Here is a 6,974-nt window from a genome sequence, read left to right on the forward strand (position 1 = left end):
AGCCTCGCAGGCCCACACTGGACCTATCAAGGGGCTGCATTCCTTCGCTCCCTGTCCTGTAACGGGACTGTCTGGGGTTTCAGTATTTCCCCAAAACTCAGTTGCTCCCCCATCTGTGCCGGAAGTGTCAGAACTGGGATTTGCCTCTCCGACCAACTCCCTGTGTGAATGCCTCCTTCTGGAAACAGTAGCAGTACTGGGCCAACTAGACTGTTTATGTGCCAGCTCTCTTGCAATGTTTGAATTATTAGGATGCTCCCAGTTATTCTCCCTGACTGGAGTGCTGAATGGTATTGGTGAATGATGAGTATGCCCCCTGGGTAACTCCCTGGCTGGAGTAGGCACTGGTGCCTGTGTGCTTCCTAGTTCCCATGGATTCCTGTTTGGAACACTTGCGGAATCTTGGAATAGGCTGTCTGTGGCCTCTCTGTTGGGGCCCGGCTGCTGCCAACACCCATCCCTTTGCCCATAGTGGTCCCCCTCCCCCCGGAAAAGGCCCAGGACTTTTGAGGGTACGTCCAGTCTTGTACACAGCTGGTGAATATGCCACTGAAGGACATGACCGTCATCCAATGAGACCTCGTATGACAAAGGACGAGTTACCTTGCATACTACAGCAGGAACCCACAAGTGACCTGGCCTGTAATTATGGGTCCATACCGGGGCACCCACTTGCAGATACCTCGGTGTCGTGGGTTGTGTAGCCTTAGGAGGCAGTATGTCCGGGTACAACCGGTCAAGTTTAGTAATCAGTTTGTGCCCCCAGCGAAGTTCAGCTGGGCTTTTCCCAGTAGAAGTTGAAGGTGTGGTGCCGTACGCAAGAAGAAAGTCTGCCAACCTGTGGTGCCAGTCCCCATAGGTCAGTTTCTTTAAATCATCCTTGGTGATGCAGACCATCCGTTCAGCCATACCGTTGGTGGAAGGGTGGAATGGTGCAGAGGTGGCATGATGAATCATGTTGGCCTGTAAGAAAGCTTGGAATTTGGAAGAGGTGAATTGAGGGCCATTGTCAGACACCAAAACATCCGGAAGCCCATGTGCAGCAAAAATCCCCCTTGAATGGTCTTGGAAGCGGTGGTTGAAGAGACAGGTACAACCTCAAGCCACTTTGAATAGCTATCAACAATGACCAAGAAGAATTGACCCTGAAAGGGCCCAGCGTAATCAATGTGCACCCTAGACCAAGGTGACTGTGTTTCCTCCCATCTATGTACAGGAGCCTGGGGCATTTCTGGGCATGAGCGCTGACATGCACCTTCGCCTCAATTTCCTTGTCTAACCCAGGCCACCACAAATGGCTGTGCGCAAGCGCCTTCATTCTTACAATGCCAGGATGGCCCTCATGAAGGGAACCTAAGACCCTAGATCTCATTGAGGTAGGAATAACAACTCTGCTGCCCCACAGTAGACAACCCTGAAAAGTGGATAACTCATGTTTCTTAAGCCAGAAGCTCTGAAACTCAGTACCTGGACAATTCTCTGGCCATCCAGACAAAACCCAGGATAAGACACGAGAGAGTGTGAGATCTGTGGCTGACTGAGCAGCCACACCCCTGGCATTTAAAGGTGACTCAGGCAGCGCCTGACTGGAAAGGATGTTGATAGCAGGGGCAGGATCAGCCTCCACTACTTGTAAGGGTAATCTACTGAGGCCATCAGCATGGCCCATTTCTTTGCCAGGTTTGTGAACTAAAGAAAAATCATAGGCTGACAGAAAGATGGACCATCTCAGCATCCTGGGGGAGATGATATGGGGGGGTTGTTTGTTTGTAGTAAACAACCCCAACAGAGGCTTATGGTCAGTGTAGACCGTGAAATGTCTTCCATATAAAAAATCATGGAATTTTTTAATTCCAGCAACAACAGCAAAGGCCTCCCTGTCTATCTGGGCATAGTTTCGCTCAGCAGAAGACAAGGTTCTGGAGTAATAAGCAACAGGAACCTGAGTTCCATCAGGTCTTAGAAGGCTAAGTACTGCTCCCACCCCATAAGGGGAGGCATCACAAGCGATGCACACAGGAAGAGTTTCATTAAAATGTGCAAGCACATTATTGGATGTAAGTAAGGCCTTAACCTCATTGAAGCTTGCTTCATGTGCTTGTGACCACTGCCACACTGCCTGTTTGTCCAGAAGCCTATGAAGTGGTTCAGCTACATTAGCTTTGTTAGGAATGAAAGCATTATAGAAATTCAAGAGGCCCAGAAAAGCTTGTAGTTCAGCTTTGGACTTAGGCCTAGGAGCTTGCATAATAGCCTTTAATTGGACTCAGCAGGATGAATGCCATTGGCATCGATTTTGAATCCCAGAAAATCTGTAGAAGGCACCCCAATTTTACATTTGTCCTTTTTAAGCTTGAGGCCTGCTTTCCAGAACCGCAGCAGGACAGCCCTCAATCTCTCAGCTAAATTTTGAGTGGAATCTCCAGCAATTAAGACATCATCAAAATAGGGGCAAACCCCTGGTATACCCCTCAAAGTATTTTCCATTATGCTTTGGAAAATTCCAGGAGCCACATTTACTCCAAATTGTAGTCTTTTGACTTTGAATGCCCCCCTGTGTGTTACAATGGTTTGTGCTACAGCAGCAGCTTCATCAACAGGTAACTGTTTATAAGCCTGTGCTAAATCTAGCTTTGCAAAAACACGCCCCCCCTTGAGGGAAGCCAGAATATGGCTGACTACAGGTACAGGATATGCATGTTGTTGCAATGCCTTGTTTAGAGTGCATTTGTAATCTGCACAGATGTGAATGTCCCCATTAGCTTTAAGAGGCATGACTATGGGAGTTTCCCAAGGAGTCAACAGGTTCTAAGACTCCTTGCTGAATCAATTTGTCCAATTCAGCATCAATTTTTTCTTTTAAAGCAAAAGGTACTCTCCTTGCTTTTACTCTGATAGGAGTGACAGTGGGGTCCAACTTTAAGGAAACTGGGGGCCCCTTGTATGTACCCAGCTGCGGGCTGAAGACATCTGCAAATTCTTTGCAGAGTTCTTGTAGACCTACTGTTTGCAAACTGTTAAGCCCTGTAACTTGTATTCCCAAGGCCTCAAACCAATCGAGTCCTATGAGATTCGTGCGCTCACCCCCAACTACCAATACATCTAATGGACCTTCAAAATCCTTATATTGTACATTAAGGGTGGCCTCCCCCTTAACACACACTTTGGAGTTTTGAAAGTCTGTTAGAACTATACTGGATGGCCTAAGCTTGGCCTGGAATCCACTGCTGGAGCAAATCTTTCTGAATGTGTGAATGGAAATAATTGAAAGTGCAGACCCAGTGTCTAGTTCCATAACCAATGGAACTCCTTGCAACTTCACTTTAAGTGACAGTTTCTTTTTGAGTGGCTTGTGTGTGCCTGTCCTATAAATGCTTCTTTGTGAAGCACAGAAACCCACCCTGTTTTGGCTGGGGACCCTGGTACCTTTCAGGTGCAATTCTTCTCGGGGTTGTACCTTCTGATGGCCCAGACACACAGCTGCTATGTTGCCTTGCTTCCCACGTGCTCTACAGATTGCAGAACGGAACCTGCAGTCGATCCTCTTGTGGCGACCTCCACACCCGAAGCACTTGGGTACAGCTGCAGACTTTTCTTTGCCTTCCTTCTGCTTCCTTTCTTTGGCTGGGTAGAAATGATCCATCTCTTCTTCAGGATCCTCTTCCGAGCTCTCTTGGACTCCCTCATGGTGCACGGAAACAGCTTCTGGAGTGCTTCTGATAGGCCTCATATTCTTTTTTTTATATTCTTTTTTTTTTTTTATTTTTTCCATTTAAGCATTATAAAAAATACAATACAATTTTAAAATAAGATAAATTCATAACCATTGGTGCGACCCGCCCATTCCCCCCAGGCTGTGTTCACCCTTTCTTAAAACATTCCCTACTTCCCTCCTCTTTCTCTCCTCCCCTCCTACTCTTTTCCCCTCCCCCTCTCCTCTCAATACCCTACTTCCTCTCTACACCTTCTCTCCTCTCATCCCTATCAAAAAACTTGACCGCAGCATAAGGGGAGTGCCCGGGCCGCACTCCTATAAACAACCATTATCAATACTAGACTTACTCCCCCTTGCCCTCCCTCCCACCCCCAACCCCCCCTCTCTTCACTTCCCAGAGCAGAATACAGGGTTAATAATAACAACATTTATAATAATAAAAAAGAAAAAAAAAGAAAAAAGAAAAGAAAAAAAATATCATAATTAACCTTTAAATCCATAACCTATAAGACAATTCTCTATAATATTTGTTATAATATTCATTCATAAAATAAATGAAACTTTTTAATTCCATACTTTTTCTGAATATAATCTATCCATCTTCTCCATACAATGATATATCTTTCTTGTGTATGATCCTTTAAATAAGCAGAAATTTTTGTATAGGCCTCATATTCTTGATTGCCCCACCTGCTGCCTCTTCTGCAGTAACCTCTCTCAAAGCATCTTGGAATGATATGTCTTCCTTTGCAAAAAGTCCCTGCTGCAAATATCTGTTTCTAAGCCCACATACAAATCTGTCTCTAAGCCTTTCTTCTAAGTCTTTAAACTCACAAGGCTTAGCTGCTCTTCTTAAAGCTGCAATGTATTCTTTAGCTGATTCACCAGCCCGTTGATCCCTCTGTTCAAAAGTATGTCTCCATGCAATAACAGACAACTTGGGCTGAAAATGTTCTTTTAGTAATTTTTTTAAATCTATGTAGGTGACAGATTCAAGAGGCGCAGGGGCTGCTAAGTTTTCAGCAATTTCAAATGCATCTTGACCACAGACACACAGCAAGGTAGCGGCCTTTAAGCCATCTTCTCTTACTTGGTTTACTCTAAAATAGTTTTCTACTCTGGCCACATAAGACTCCCATCTTTCTGGATGCGTGACATCAAATTCAGAGAGTCTCCCTATCTTCGCTATTTTCTCCTTTGTAAGGAAGGGGTCTATCAGCCATGCTGTACTGGCAGGCAGGTGCTGAATTTAACGCCGTCTTCCTGGCTGCTCTCAGGACTCCTGGGTAAGCTTACAATTCTTCTTAATTAATTGTAAGGCATCCCACCTTCGTCGCCAGTGTTGAGTCCTCAGCTTAATGACGAATAAGCACAGAACATCTCATAGTGTCAAGAAGCCTTTATTGTAGTCTCTTCTGCTCCGTTTCAGCTCTGAGGCTCGCAGGCCTCTCTGCTTCCCTTAAGAACATTTTCCCAGGCCGAATGGCAACAATTGGCATGCTCCGCAACTCACGCATGCCCGGGACCATTGCAACGTCCCGAGCCTGCCTTTGCAGGCTCGGGACACAACAGTATGAAAAAAAGAGAATGAAGAAAATGAAATTCTGGGTGCATTGAGAGGATCCAGTAATTAATACATCAAAAATAAAGTAATATTTTTGCTAATAATTTTACAGAGAACTCCCAGTAGTTTTAGAATGTGGAAATACTTTGCCATGGGCTTTGGATAAGTCAGTTATCTGTGTGGTGGAAATCCTTTTAAATGAACAGTCCAAATACCTATTTTTTTTAAAATGGAAGATAATATATTTAGTGAAAATTCACTAAAATTCACATTTTAAACATAAGCAAGTTTTCCTTCTACATCTGTAAACAGAAAAGTCTGACATTTGTATTCTCATTAATGAATACTATAACATGAGGAGAGATGTTTAGAGGATTCCAAAAAGGATTAAGGCATTCAATAATTCCCCCATGGATATGCACTGAGCTGTTTTTGTTTCTCCCCCTGATCTAGATATTGATACAGTTATAAATGTGGAAAATAAAAGTTCTGGAAATGCAAACAAGATAGGAAATGGTTGATCCTCTCAGTCACATTTCTCTCATCCCTGTTCAGAAGAACAGTGCTGAAGAGAAGTGAAAAGGTAAGTTATTTTGGAAGTGTACTGTGAACATTAAACAAATAAGTACTATTATATTCTAAAACAGGATTTCTTAGATGAGAAGTTACAAAGGTTTCAGGCTGACTGCATATTTCCCTCACAAATTAAAGCTTTAGCCAAGCAGCTCCCTTAAAATTTATGCAAAAATTGAATAATTGTGAAGTAAGTTGAGGTAAAACTTAATCTTTTAGGAGGGAGGGAAGAGAGAAGGAGTAGAATGTTTAGCTTTCAGGTACATATATAATGTCACTAAAAGAGCAGTTTCAATATTATAATATCAAATTATAATTTATCACTCATAATATTAATGTTTATAGTTAAATTATAATTCAGCAAGTTTCCTAAATTACATATTATCCAGTTTTTGTTTAAATGCGGGAAATTTTCTCATCTAGTTCATATTCAATCCACTATAATGTATATGGGCTGGTATTTTATTTAATTACTATAGAAATTAAGTTGTTGTTATTAGTTGCAAAGTCATATCCGACCCATAGCAACCCCATGACAACGTTCCTCCAGGTCTTCCTGTCCTCTACCATCTTCTGGAGTCCATTTAAGGTCACGCCTACTGCTTCAGTGACTCTATCCAGCCACCTCATTCTCTGTCGTCCCCTTCTTCTATTGCCCTCAATCTTTCCCAGCATTAGGCTCTTCTCCAAAGAGAAAGTGATCAAAGTATTTGAATTCACTTCAGGATCTGGCCTTCTAAAGAGCAGTCAGGGTTGATCTCTTCTAGGACTGACCGGTTTGATCACCTTGTAGTCCAGAGGACTCGCAGGAAATTAAGACATAGCCAAAAATTCTTCCATAGGAAGTTTTATTTAAATTTGAATAAGGTGTTGAGAGTAGAAATCTGATTCAATAGCTTTTCTTTTTCAAACATTCTACTTATAATTTTTCCAATAGTCAGTGGCTATCAGAATGTAATTGTACTCTTACATTACCTATAGGAGATATACTGTTTTGGATTCCCCATAGACATTTAGAAGGAAAGTAGATTTGTTTTAATCTATTTTCCCTGAAATGCTATCTATAAATGATACTCTGTGACAAATATTGACATCTGTTTGGCCACTAGCAATCTCTGTTCC

This window comes from Crotalus tigris, unplaced genomic scaffold (assembly GCF_016545835.1).
Source record: "Crotalus tigris isolate CLP2741 ecotype Arizona unplaced genomic scaffold, ASM1654583v1 scf7180000019066.130152, whole genome shotgun sequence".
Taxonomy (NCBI): Eukaryota; Metazoa; Chordata; class Lepidosauria; order Squamata; family Viperidae; genus Crotalus; species Crotalus tigris.